This window comes from Ixodes scapularis, unplaced genomic scaffold, assembly GCF_016920785.2.
Source record: "Ixodes scapularis isolate PalLabHiFi unplaced genomic scaffold, ASM1692078v2 PGA_scaffold4__175_contigs__length_147842914, whole genome shotgun sequence".
Taxonomy (NCBI): Eukaryota; Metazoa; Arthropoda; class Arachnida; order Ixodida; family Ixodidae; genus Ixodes; species Ixodes scapularis.
The window spans coordinates 25,938,585-25,950,994 of NW_024609879.1; the positions used below are offsets into that span (position 1 = coordinate 25,938,585).

A 12,410-nucleotide genomic window follows, 5' to 3' on the forward strand; every position below is an offset into this window, starting at 1 on the left:
AGTGAACGAATATATTTTCTTTCCTGAGTAACGCTAGCAGTGCAGCCTACCTCACAATATATTTAAAAAATGAGATATGGGGCCGATTATAGTATATATATATATATATATATATATATATATATATATATATATATATAATGTGTGTGTGTGTGTGCGCGCGTGTGTGTGTGTGCGTGCGTGCGTGTGTGTGTGTGAGTGTGTGTGCGTGTGTACGTGCGTGTGCGCGTGTGCGTGTGTGTGTGAATCCCGCAGTGCAAGCTACTCCGCGACGACCGTTATATGAAACTATATTGGAACAGAAGAAAAAGCAAAAGCAACAACACAGATATACACAAAAACAGATTGCGGAGGCCGCGGCTTACACGCCCAATCGCGCCACCCGCAGTCCTTGGTTACGTTTATCGCGATCTGTGGGGTCCCCACAAGCTGGACCCATCTTATTAATTGTTTGATGTTTATTTAGTTTTTTCTTCTTACTAAAGGTTGTGTTGTATCGTTTCACACGCGTGAAAATACAGCAAATCGTTAAATATTAAGTCGGATGCTTCCATAATCTTAGTGATGTGGTTTGTAGAACCTTTGGTCCTACATATTCTTGTTGTATCGCACAATCCATGACTTTTCATAAAGCGTTGAATCTTGATTGGAGATGGGAATAAATTTGTTAATTAATTATTCCTCAGTCAGATTACACGAAAGACGTTAAAACTACACTTTTTTTTATTATTTCTACTATGTCATAAATGACATATTGCATTCCCTTCCTTTCTTATTCCTTCTTTTTTTTTTACAACTTCTCCACAAAGTTGGCTCCGCTGTTAAAAAAAAAAAAAATAAACAACACCGCGTTGATATTGATGAGCCCGAGAATCAGTGACCTTGCCCATTCCCCCCCCCCCCCCCCCCCTGTGTACGCCACTGCCCGTGGTATATCAACATCGTGGTTTCCCGAAACTGCGTCAGCAAGCTTTGCGTAGGAGCGACCGCAAAAGAAGTTCGCTTGTACTTTTGAAACTAAAGCGCGAGACACATGCGCGTCAAAACTGTCCGATCCGGCGTGCGAACTGTCGGGAAGATGGCTGCTCCGAATCGCCGCACCGGACGGTTCGCGACACATGGTTTCCGACGCGTCGTTGCGTCGCTCCGTTCAGCTCCGCCCAGTTTCGGGTGTCCCTCTACCAAATAGATGGATAGATGCTAATGGCTATATTTATAACGGGCGGTAGCTCGAGCCACCTAGCCTAGAAAACTAAAATACTTCCCTCGCCCTTCCTCGTTTTTCTGACTTTAAAACAAACGTAATATTTTTATTACATTCTATCAAAGTGTGCGTGTGTGAAGATTTTCCGTGAGGCTATTTTTCTGCTCAACATCACTTAATCGCGAAGGACCGCAGCGGACCTTAGAGCCATCCCAGCGAAACGAGCACTGCGTACAAATCACGTGACTACGTACCGCGCGCATTGCTGCGTCTCTCCCGAAGCTCACATGACACTGACATGACATTGGAATGGCTCGTAGCGTCCGCTGCTGTCCATCTAAGGTGAAACGGAGTATATTCGGGCTTCGACGGGCTCGATCGGTCCCAGAAGGCAGGCTTGCTTTGGCGCGCGAAATCAGCAGCTCGTTTTGCGCGCGCGGGAAACTCGATGGCGTCCGTTTCCTTCACAACCACGACTCGCGTCGCGTGACGCACCGCGCACCGCCACATCCGCTTCCCCGAGCCACGTAGCGCCTCCTCGCCCGATCGGTCCGAAAGCCACTTGACAACATGACCTTCGCCATCCGTGATCATTGGCTGTGGCCACTGCGGCCTTCCGAAATTCGGACCGTGCGTGCGGCGATATCTAGCAAGTTGGTCGCATGCCGTCGCCGGACGGAGCCCCCGTCCGACGCTCCGGTGCGACGAAAACCCTCGCCCTCGGACGTCGTTCCGGCGGTTCGCACGTCGGATCGGATGGTTTTTTCGCGCATGTGTCTCGCGCTTAAACGAAGAAAAAAAAAAACGCACCGTTCAGAGGCACTGTATGTGAGAATGCAGTTCACATAGTTCAGTCAGGATTCTTTTTGAAGTGCTTAATCTTTAAGTTCGGTATCGTTTCATGGCAAAATTTATTATTATTGCATGATGAACGTTAAGATCCCTCGTTAGCTTCCCCCACTGCGGTGGCAAAACTGTCCGTCTACAGTAGGGACAGTTTCAATCCAGAACAACTTTTCACTGCCTAGACCTCCTCACAGAAAATATGTCCTTTTGAGTTTGTGACATGTCAAATAGAGTGCATTGCAGCAAACACCCGAAAACATAAACTGAATTTTTTCAACTTAATCACGGTGTTGTTTTTGTTTTGTTTTTGGAGCATGTGTTTCGAACTTTCGATGAATGCGTGGGATTCCTAGATTGCTGTAAAACAAGCATCTGAATAGCCGGTCATCGCACTAAAGCGAAATGTTCTAAAAATAATGGCGTAAAGTACGCAGAAAACATTACGTCATCCAAATTGTCTCCTTTCAGCGGACACATAAGAAGCCTCGTTTCTTATAATGAACGCCGTGCAAATATTCTGATATTTCCTATCTCTTATGACAGCTTATACCACCAGAAATAATAGCCGAAGCTAAAGTAGTAGAGACAGTGTATGAAACTTACATGTAGCACAAAATTAGATGATTTTATTTGTATTTTAACATGGTTGTATATGGGGTCCTTTGAGTGGCAAAAAAAAAAGTACGGGACGGCCCAGTACCTCAAATAAAATAACAATCAATATATTGCCCACAAGCAGTGCCCATAATGGACGGAGTGACGTTGATCGGCCGTTACAGGCTGCATCTCTCCGAAAGCAGTTGTCGAAAAATGTGACCCACTTCGGCCTTTATGCTGAGCAGGTGCTGGACAAAATACCCGCATTATTATTTGCCCACACGGTCATTATGTCGTGGTTGTAAACACATATGACCTCGAAATAGCTTATCTGAATCAAGAGGTGTCCTCACTAAACGGGACAGTCTTCAACTTTCGTCAGGATTTTTTTTTCTTTCCGCTGGTGCGTACGCAAAGCGGAACGACGTCCAGGGAGTACATTTGCATGCGCTCCCATGAAGCTTGAAGTCTTTTATGGCAGAAGTCAGAATAAACTGTATTCTGTGCCGACATTTGTTTTACGCGAGACAGCAAACCCCAGTAAATACGACATGTAAAACTTTTTTTTTTTTTGCTTTGGGAAGATGCTATTGTTTGAGCAGTTGTAGCAGATTGGTGTTTTCTGGCGCAAAAGCAACATCGCTTGAGAGTTCGAGCAATTCAAGCAAATGTTATCTGTGCTCAAATTCGCCATTCTAGAAATAACTGGTGCAACCTGACCGAAAGCGAGGTTCGGGGATTTTCAGGACGAAACAATACTCTCATTAGAAAGGAGAAGAAAGAAGCGTCCCAGAACGACCTCGGGGGCCAAAGATAGCCAACAATAAGCACAAAGGGATGTTGGGGGTCACTAGCTGCAGCTCAATAGATCCAGTGGGATCTAGCTTTCATAATCGAGGGAGTGCCCGCGATCGCTTGAACTCGTACTTACATATTTATCTCTTGCACCGGCGATTTTATAAAATGGTCCACTATGGAATACGCCCACGACTGTTGAAACCATTGCAATTTTTAATAATTAAAAATAATCATATTTCTTATCTTGGTTGCAACACCACAGCAAAGAGGTTGCCCGTTGTCGAGGCTTAGGGATTATTCATAAGCAGCCTGCTTCCCGACTCGATGAGGTAATGCGTTCTGTTAACGTTATAATATTGAACGGGACGCAGAAAAGACGGTGGGCGGACATGAATGCCAGAGAAGCTGGGAAAACTGAACTTGCGGGGCTCCGGCCCTTTGTTTCTCTTGGGGAATGCTCGCCTGCAAGCCACCTTCTATCGTCGAGGAGCGCCTTCCCTGTGGTGCATGCCGCGCCCCTACGTTGTAAGCCTTTTTCCTAGCCGTGACTCATCAAAAACTTAGAGAGAAAAGCCCTAATAGACCCCGGAATCGTGAAGCAAAAAATAAAAAAACACAACCATGCAGAAAAACAAAAAGTAATGTTTTGCATTTTGGACACTTTATTCCCTAAAATGGCCCCAACCACAACTTTAGAGTTACTTGTGAACACGTTTAGCTATTTCAGAGATCGTTGTATTGGTCTTGACATTCCTTTTATGCTCATTTAATTTGTCGTTAATGCGTCTTTATGTTTGACCTACATACGTAGACCCACAAGCTAAAGATATTTCATACACGACACTGGTCCTGCAACCAACTGATTTTTCCAGGTGAGCCTTTTGCACTCATTCGTACCCGCGTGGAATGGCGTCATCCTGTTCTACTTGAAAACCGAAATAGACGCAGGTGTCTACACCAAAGTCATTCGCGTAAAAACAGGCGCATAGGTTTAACCTGTTTGTCTGGGTTCTGTAAATATTGTTTTTAAGGTCGAGCCCCCTTTCATCTTCCCTTTTGTATTTGAACGTGTGTGTGTGTTCGCACTTTTTCACCACAGCATGCTAGGGAATGGTTTAATGCGCCTCATGCAGATGGCGTCACGAAAACTCATCCATATGCACCCAGATATCCGTCACACCGGCCGCCGCGCGTGGTTTAAAGACGCGAGATATTACCGTTTTTTCCTTTGCATTTTACGAAACGAAATTGCGATATTTATTAAAAAAATAGACGTGATTTTTATCTTTTTTTTTAAGATAAACGATACAAAAATTACAAGTTACAAATTCCTTCAGCATTAAAATCATAGCATCGCCCCTTTAAATATTCTTGTTTTCGATCCACCACCCAACCCGTCTCACGCTGTATTGTTACCTCTATTCGGTCGGATCTCTCGTACAACAGGGACATAATAAACGAAAACGACCTAAAATCCGCTCGCAGTTTACGGCAGGGCCGTAAGCTTGTCGAAACTGGAACACACAAAAGGTAATTTACGGAATGGCGTCTCGGCCCATCAGGCAGTGCGCCAGAGCCGTACATGAAGCAGTCAAGAAACTTCTCAAACTGACAAAATGAAAAAAAAAAAAGAAAGATGGCTCCCAGAAATTTTTACTCTAAAATATCCTAACGCGAACAGAAGGGTCATCATACCAAGTAAAAAATTGCGACGATGTCCTGACTCCCCAGCACTAATAACTTCGGTTGAGCGAGTTAGGGCGCTGTGTAACAAAAACTTTGTGGAAAGTTGTGCTTCGAATGAGTATGTTCGCGGGTTTTCTATTTCGCAATTTATTTGTACGATATATAAATCGCGGCATAAATTTAATATTCGTTGAGCTTTGAGAGTTCGCAAAGACGTTGTGCCCGCGGAACTTCAAATCTAGAATAAATATTGTCTTCACGCTTTCTCCGCGATATTATTTTTTTTTTGCTATATATTTCCTATGTTAAAAGCTTTTCGGTCGCCAGCGCGTGGAGCCGACTAAATTGGTTGTCACCTGGCTGCACCTTTCAGTGTCTCCCACCGCTAAACAAATTAATGGCGAGATATTTTTATTTTTGTTTTAGCAACCCAGATTGTCTCACATTGGTTTGTGTCCTCTATCTTATCGGATTAGACCTGCGACAAAAACATTTGTATCAGAAGCGTAAACAAAACCGATCTAAACCTCCTTTGAGGTTACATGCTCAATCGCAAGCTTGTAAAAACTCGAACTCGCAAAATGTAATCCACGGCATGGTGTCGGTCTGTCGACCTGCCCACCAGCGCCCTCCATGAAACAGTCAGGTAACTTCTCGAACTTGGAAGTAAATAAGAAAACGTAAAAAACAAAACGAAGAAAAAGGGGACGTCAAAAATTTCAAAGAATCTATGAAGCAAAAAAGAAAAAAAGAAGTAAAGTAAAAGCATAAACTCCAGGGTCGGATTTAACTTTCACAAGGTTATACTCCGTTCCACCTTCAGCCTGAGCGCAGTGGACGCCACAGGCCATCCCAGCCGATCCAGCGCCGGGAGAAAATCGCGTGACCTGCCGGCTGGGCAGAGGGACACAGGGAGCTCAAGGTCACATGACACTCTGTCCACGCTGGATTGGCTGGGATTACTTCTAGCGTCCGCTGCGCTCGGACTGAAGGTGAAACGGAGTGTAGTCATCCACTTTCCCCTTCGCAAAGGAAGCCTGGCCCGAGGGCAGGCTTCTCCTTCCCATAATCCTTTCGAATCCCCAGGGGACTCTTGTAGCACCCCATTTCCTTTCCCCTTGCTCGCTCCTCCTATTTGAGAGAGGATGTTCCTTCCGAAGGGGTGCTAGCGCACGCTGTGGGTGTTGTCACGCCGTCTAACTACCTCGGACTCCCCTCCTTTCTTAGAGTGTGTAATACCTGGCACGAAATATACCTGCAATGGCAGGGCGCCTAGCCAAAATAACTGGATTTCAATAATTTCCAAGCTTCCCGCCTTTAAAGAGAATAAAAAAATAGAAAGTCACTTAAAAGTAACTTTAAAATGAGTACAAGTTACTTGAAAAAAGTATTTAAGCTAGAGGACTAAATGCTGACGTTCGAAAGTATTAGCAAAATACCTAGATACCCACAAAAGTATTTAAGATACAGTAATTTGAGTAGATTATTTAAGTTACGTACAAGTCTGACTTCTATACTATAACTCGGCTTAACCTGGACAGAGCTGAGGAGAATAGGCTTGGCGAGTGCCCCTACTGATAATGCATTTGTACAGTTGAGGCACTTTCAAAATCAAGAGTCTTGTGTATATTGCCTTCAATAACACATCATTTGGGGGTGCAAAAGGAAGTCAAAGGAATATTTTGGTTTGTATTTTCCTATTACGCGTTGGCTCCTTCGACTGAATAAGGAGTCGACTCAGCCTGTTGAAAAATATATTCCCTGCCAGATAATTGTTTTGTATTTAGTATATATATCAGTATTTAATTAGGTATCCCAAGTCGTTAGTCGCTGAGACGCAGTCTCTCTGTGAGTCAGTCATTTTTATCAATGGACATTTTCCGAGAAGCGTTCTGCGCACGCGCGAGCGCCCGATGCCAAGCGGCGGAAGTCAGCACTAGAAATCAAGGAAATTCGGAAGGAGGCTGTGAATGAGCGAGTAGAACACGTAATTGCAACATATATATAATTATGTTACACAAAAAAAGAAAGCGGATGGAAAGAAAAACACGACGTTTGGGTGGACGCCACGGATTTAATGTCGCGTTGGTCGCGCGACCAGTCAACGACTCGGTAGGGAAAAAGTACCTAGAATGGCGGCTGTACCTCTAATCGCTGTAGTCGTCAGCTGTGCAACCTGTTTTTGGTTTTGCGGTTTTGCGTGAACTGCGTGTCATGTTGTCAAACCACCCAACCTAAGGTATGCCAACAAACAACGTGGCCGTTGACTGTCGTAATTTTCACCGGCTTCGCTTCGATTCGAGCGGCTTGGATTAGAGAGTGCTCCCGCCTGACGCGGGTTAGGCACTTCACAACAGGCAGAGGTAGGTCGTTTTCACCGTCCCTCGGAAAAGCATCGGTACCATAACATTACCGCTTTATCACAGTGTCACCGTCGCAGGACGAGAGCCACTCCGACAACGTTCTCCGACCACGGCCGCTTGATTCACCGTCGGGCCCATCGAGGGGCCGCGCTCCGACATACAACTCCGGCTACGTGGCTCCTCGGGCGCAACGAACGACATCGTATGAGTAGGGTAGGTAGTAAGTTCCACTTCGTAATCACTCTTTATTTTGACCTGTGCTAACTTGAGGATCGTGCTCGAAAGACACAGTCGTCGATACGGGCGTTGATTTTGTAGTACTTGTTTTCTTTTGGAACGACGGATGATAGGCGTCGGAGGACAGGGTCAGTGCACAGTGTGCTGAGCCATCTTACTGCACGAATGCGTGTTAGCCCAGTGAAAATCCTTGATCGTGATACGTTTTATATAGGCACATTAAACAGCAATTTGGCATGAAATTGTTTAGATAAATTAATCTGGTGTTCGCCTTTCTGCGTTTTCTTTCTAGTGTGCAAGATATGTGACTCCTATGAACCCTAATCCAGAGAGTTACTAACGGGAACAATATAAAAGGAAGCAACTGATCTGGCTTGTAGCTACGTTTATGGCCCCCACAATCCTTATAAGTTCTCAACCTGTCAAATTGGACGTAGACTGGGAGGTAAACTTTGCACCTTGAAGCTTGAACCTTTGTTTGGACAACAGCTCGCTCAAAACTAGTAGGTAAGTCAAAAAAGCATACTAATCTGTTCACTTTCATATTGTTTACAATACATTTTTTTTTTACATTTTCAATTGACAAAACATACTTGAAGCTGTCATAAGACTCATAACAAATTATTCTAACAATATCTATTGCATACATGTCTTTTGCAGTTCGGTATGTATGGCATTGCCCCAAAGGTGGAAGTTGTTCAAATGAGAAGGAAATGAGTAATTGTAGAGTAAAAGTGTGACGTGTCCATTCCACCGGCAGCCGGTACTCTAGCCCAGGAAAGACATTTGGCGACGGTAACCCCCATGTCTGACTACACTCATGTTACTATAATATCGTCGTACTTTCTCGGATGCCGGATGCCGGCACCGAACCGACACATTCGCCGGCATACCCTCTCTTATGCGGATGATATTGTACCTGTTTCCACCTGTCTAATTGCGGCATTAAGTATTTGCTGATTTTCTAACAGCTATGTTTATTTATTTGGTTATAATGTGTGCTTGAGAAAAATGACAGGCACCAACTGGCAGTATAAAAAGTTGAAAACGGACATGGTCAGAATTTTGTTTATGTTAAACAAGCATCTGCAAGAAAACTACAGCGGTCCATCTCGTATCCGAGACTAGGTGTAAGAATAAAAGGGCGGCAGATGCTAGTGCCATCTGTGTATTAGCGAGCGCACCCCTTGTGCGCATCTCCAGCGTTGTCAAGAACTAGGACGCTCAAAATCCCAGACGAGCGTTGATAGAAAATCAGTTATTGAATCGAGCCCCCATTCTACGTCTTTTTTCGGGCCCCTGTCTCGCAATGTTATAGCATCCTAGAACACGCGCCGCCGTAACGAGCAGAAAGTACACATGCCACTCTCGTACCGCTATGGGCTCCGAAAATCGCCGGTGTACCCAGCTGTTGCAGAACCAGCAAAAAGCCCTGCACACCAGCAAATGCGCAAGACAGTTGCGCACAGCTGACCCAAATTTGAATACCTACATGAACTACGCATGGTATAGCTCGATTTCTACAGTGCTCGCGTCCCACCCCGCTCACCCAGGTTCAATGCCCAACAGGGGATGATTTATTCTTACTTCAAAGTCAGCGAACACACGATTAGAAAAGGTGTCTGACATATTTCGAAAAGGTTTGGGAGTAGATTTAGAGAACGGTTTTGGAGAAGGTGTGGCGACAATGAGAGCAATATGCATTTCATGCTCAAAAATGTACACCTTCCTGACTCTAATAGTTTATTTTGCACTTACATTATACAAAATGCAACACTCTGCAATATTGCCCGCTATTTATGTAGAAGACAGCCCTCCTCTTGTACCCGAGGCGTCATTTAACTTTTTGGGTATGGTTACACTCACTGCCGAAGATAAGATTTCTTTCGTCCCCATCACGCAACCGTGATGTGCTTGAAATAGTAAGAAAACGGACTTTCAAATTTCCACATGGGGAACCACAGTACCACGGAAAAGAACCTGACAATCAGACGTCCTGTGCCTTGACAGATTAGAGGGCACTGCTGGCAATTTGTTTCCAAACTACTATGTTGTCCCATCAACTAGAAATGTGGAACTGTGACGTAATGTCATTGGTACGACACTTAACATTTTTGCTCGTAGTTTCTGTGGTTGTCCCATGACATCCAAACTACTAAGATCATTAAAAAGAGTACTAGGTGTAAGCGTCAGAGTTGTAAATACAATCGTGTCTCTTTAATAGGAAATTCCCCAGAGAATATGTTCATAATAACGAATCAAGGTAGCCCTGTCCATTTATGCTTCGTTGTCTTCTTTTCCGCTTTCGAACTGACCACAGAGATCTCCAGCCTTGCATGTGCTCAGGTTAGTGCTATGATTGTAACCTAATTTACACTAATGGAGTCAGAAAAACCCTCCTGACCCATTTAAATTTTTCTTCGCTGTTTGTCTGCTCTCTCTTAAGGCCCAGGAACAAATACTGTCTTTGGTGGAGATCGCCTGCTAAGAGAGCTCAGAAGTAGCTTTAAGTGAAGCCTTCCTGGAACAACCATTGCTAAGCAACTCGGGGCATGTTTAGCAAACCTCCACATTTTCCCCTGATAGCATTTGCCAATTGCCTCTGTGCATTTATTGTTTTTGTGTGTCCATTCGCAACTTTCAGCGATAGTGGTGCAGCGGTGTGAGTCATGTTCCCTAGCTCGTGGAGGATAGATTGCCAAATAAAGATTCTGGCCAGCTCTTCTTTCGGGCAAAATTATATTGCATATGTCTCATATATTTGCATCACTTGTGCGTGGAGCCTGGCCACGTTCTGGTTCATACAAATGACGGCCATTTTAACTGGTGCCAGCACACCCCCTTTAGACCGTGAAACTTGCAAATAATTCCAATGCGAATAGTTCCAGCCTGTTTAGAGAACAGATTGCAGCCAGAAATAAAAACCCAGGTCCCTATGTATGTTTGGATACAGGTAGGTGAGTTCAGATTGCTGTAGGAACAACCTATATATAACAACTGAGAAGTTAGGAATAAGGAAAAAAAATGGCTGTATAAACTTTAGTTCATATATGCATGCATTTCGTTTTTACAGAGCTGGACCAGGAGGATACCATTGGACTGTTAATGATGTCCGAGACTTGTGACGGGTTCAGGTCATGGGATCTAAGGACTGCTGAGATGCAGCTGCAGATCTAATCCACAAGGTGACAAGGAGATGGAAGTTCAAGCAGTGAATCTGGAAGGACGACAGCTGTCTGCTCGTTCTTCACAAAACAGAAAACAATGTATTTATTACGGAATGCTTTCAGAGCCTCCTGTATTCATATCATGGATGGTCCTGATGTCCCTGTGATTCTAAAGCAATGAGAAGAAAGGCCACCATCTGAAAATGAAACTCATTGGCAAGTTCTTTGCGGTATTTGTGAGAGTGACGCTACAAATGGTCTACTTTTTTGATGTGTGATAATGAGTAAGCTTCCCCACTCGCAACAAGCTTTACCGCCCGACACCTGTGTTCTCAGGTGAAATTGTGCTCTTGTGTGTAAAGCTTTATTGCTTTGCACCGGAATGCGTGCAGAGGCTGTGGAGCATCAGTTAGCTCAATATTGCTCACTGTTGTGGCTCTTTGGTTACGAGTTATAGATATGGGGACCCTTAAAGGGATGCTGAAGCGAAATTTGAATTTCCCAAAACATGTGGCAAAAGCGTGCAACGGGATGCAACAAACACCAAAACATCCCTCAATCGGCGATATCTCGAACGGATGACCGTATTTTTAAAAAAAAGAGGCGCATTTGGCAGGAATGTTGACGCCATGTTTCTCTGAGAAGGAGAGGGAACGGCCTCGCGTCTTCTCCGCCTCGCGGCCTTGAGGGAGCGAAGCGAAGAGAGGAGGAACCACGGTATCTTGACGTCACGCGCCTCGTCGGCCTGGTTCAATCTCGACCTCTTTTTCCAAAAATACGGCCGTCCATTCGAGATATCGCCTTGCGAGTAGTGTTGTAGGGATTGTAGCGTCCCGCCTACATCTCCTGCATTGTTTTTTTTAAATCCAATTTTCGGTTCACCATCCCTTTAATGTGAATTAATTGAACCACAATAGCACTTTTAGTGTGATCAGGAATTTCTCCCCGAGATGTTGCTGCCTGCCATTACTCTTTTAAAATATTTATACATTATAGTTTGGTCTACCCCCAACTGATAAGGAAGGGGAGACGTTTGTCACTTCAAGCCAGCCTGAGTCTATTGGAATGGAAAGCTTGATAATAGAGAGTTCTATAGAACATTTTCCACAATTTGGATTGATAGCCTGATCCAACCCCAGCCAGCCGCAAAATGAGGCCTTGTATTGGATTGAGTTTCAAAAATGGTTCTCTAAAACCCTCTAATGTCAAAGGCAAGCACCTGTGGCAGTTTGTAAAAATAGGGACAGCTATTCTTCCCTGTGGCACGACGCTGGTTAGTATTTACTGTAAACGACTAAATTTTCGCGAATCGCCTACAATTCGTGAAAAATATGTCCCACGTACAATTCGGCCAATATGTGAACGCTACGAAAGCTACACTCGATTCACGGAAATTGGAACCCGCAAATAATTTCAAATTTTCAGCTTTGGCCTGATTCGCGAAAATTTGAGCCCGCGGAAATTAAGTCGTTTACAGTATAGCTGCTCTGCTTTCTTTGCCATTCGAAAAGT

The 12,410-nt window shown here is 44.4% G+C and overlaps 1 long non-coding RNA gene across 1 annotated transcript; it reads left to right on the plus strand.

The window, feature by feature from the left end:
• Positions 1 to 7,274: 7,274 nt before the first annotated feature.
• On the plus strand, positions 7,275 to 10,963 carry LOC121837624. Its single transcript, XR_006078268.1, has 3 exons — positions 7,275 to 7,494; positions 7,558 to 7,707; positions 10,805 to 10,963. It is a non-coding gene; the product is annotated as an uncharacterized LOC121837624 (long non-coding RNA).
• The last annotated feature ends 1,447 nt before the right edge of the window (positions 10,964 to 12,410 follow it).